This window comes from Mesitornis unicolor, unplaced genomic scaffold, assembly GCF_000695765.1.
Source record: "Mesitornis unicolor isolate BGI_N332 unplaced genomic scaffold, ASM69576v1 scaffold43793, whole genome shotgun sequence".
Taxonomy (NCBI): Eukaryota; Metazoa; Chordata; class Aves; order Mesitornithiformes; family Mesitornithidae; genus Mesitornis; species Mesitornis unicolor.
This window is the reverse complement of record NW_010173450.1, coordinates 634-2,074: the sequence shown is the minus strand read 5'-3', so window position 1 is coordinate 2,074 and position 1,441 is coordinate 634.

The following is a 1,441-nucleotide window of genomic DNA, read 5'->3' as shown; positions in this document are numbered from 1 at the left end:
CAGGAATGCAGAGGTGCAGAGTCACTGTCTCAAGTCTCGTAGCCCTTTCCCCACGCCCCCAAAGCCTTTTAGGATGACGCTCCTATCTTCTTGAGAGCAGCCAGCCAGCAAATACATTGCACTTGTCCTGGCTCCATGACAGGCTTGGCGGGACTGAGGTGGAGAGGTCAGGACACACCGCACGTCCCGGGGGAAGGCAGTGCAGGGAAGAGCCCAGGGTCAGCATTTGCTCCCTGCCCCCAGGCTCCCCGGGCAGCGTGCTGGAAAGAGCAGCTCCCCGCATTATTCAGGCTCCAATGCGCTCACCTTTCATGCGTCCGCCGCCGCGAAGCTGCTGGCTTCGCTCTGCATTGAACTGTCAGAGGGAATTACACAGCCTGGCTGGCTGAAGACGCAGCTGAGGGGGTGAAAGCTGCCTTCCCCCTCGCCCAGCCCAGCTGGGAGCCATCCTGCTGAGCACGGCATGGCTCAGCCCTGTTCCCACCCAGCTGCCTTCACAGTGGGCAAGAGCTCAGCCTGCATGGGCTCAGTTATGGAGGACAAAGCTGGGGCTCAGTTGCTGGCACTCCTGCTCTGCTTTCTGCAGTAGCTCGGATAGGGCAGCACCTCTGACACTCGCACTCTTAACAGCATTCCCCTCATTTCAGGTGCTCTCTAAACTCCTTTCACCCTTTTCCATGGAGTATCTCCCTCTGCTCCTGCACCGCCTCCCAGCCCAGCGCTTTCCATCTCAAGTCTTGCAGACGTGGCCTCTAAGCATCCAGGGCAGACAGTCCTCGCTGCCATGCTCACTCCTGCCTCCCCTCCAGGCATGGACATCCTCTGCTTCCACAGCACCACATGGGTACTGTGGGGCCTTGCCTATGTGTAAACAGGGATGTGGGAGGGGGGGCTCCAAGGGGCAACCCAGCTACAGCCTCAGGGACTCCTGGATCTGCTCCCAGGCTCTGCCTGGCATATCACACGCCCCAGGCAAAGTTCTGCACGGATCCTCAGCCATGGCTCATCCTAAAGCATTCATAGGAGAAAGGGAGCGCAGTTTCCCAAACAGTCTGATCCCTTCTTTGCAGGTCAAACAAGAGCTGTTCCTGGTTGGGCTGCCAGCACCTTCAGGCATGTTCACACAGCCCAGCTCCTTCCACATCCCTGTAGGGCCCTGGCTCCTATTCTGCTCAGATCCCAGCCAGTTCTCACACTGCATTGGTCTCTCCCAGGAACGGGCTGCCTGAGCGGAGCAGCCTGAAGCCTCGCCACACCATGGCAGTCCCTGTTTCCCCTTCCCCTCCCTCTAACTTCCCTGGGTTTCAATAATCTCGGATCAGTGCTATGAAGAAAAACAGCAGGTGATGCTGAAGCAGAGCCCAAATACGCACCACTGCAATAGGAGAGTCTGGATCCCTCTCTGGACACTGCTCAGGTCCAGGCAATGCCACAGGCAAGT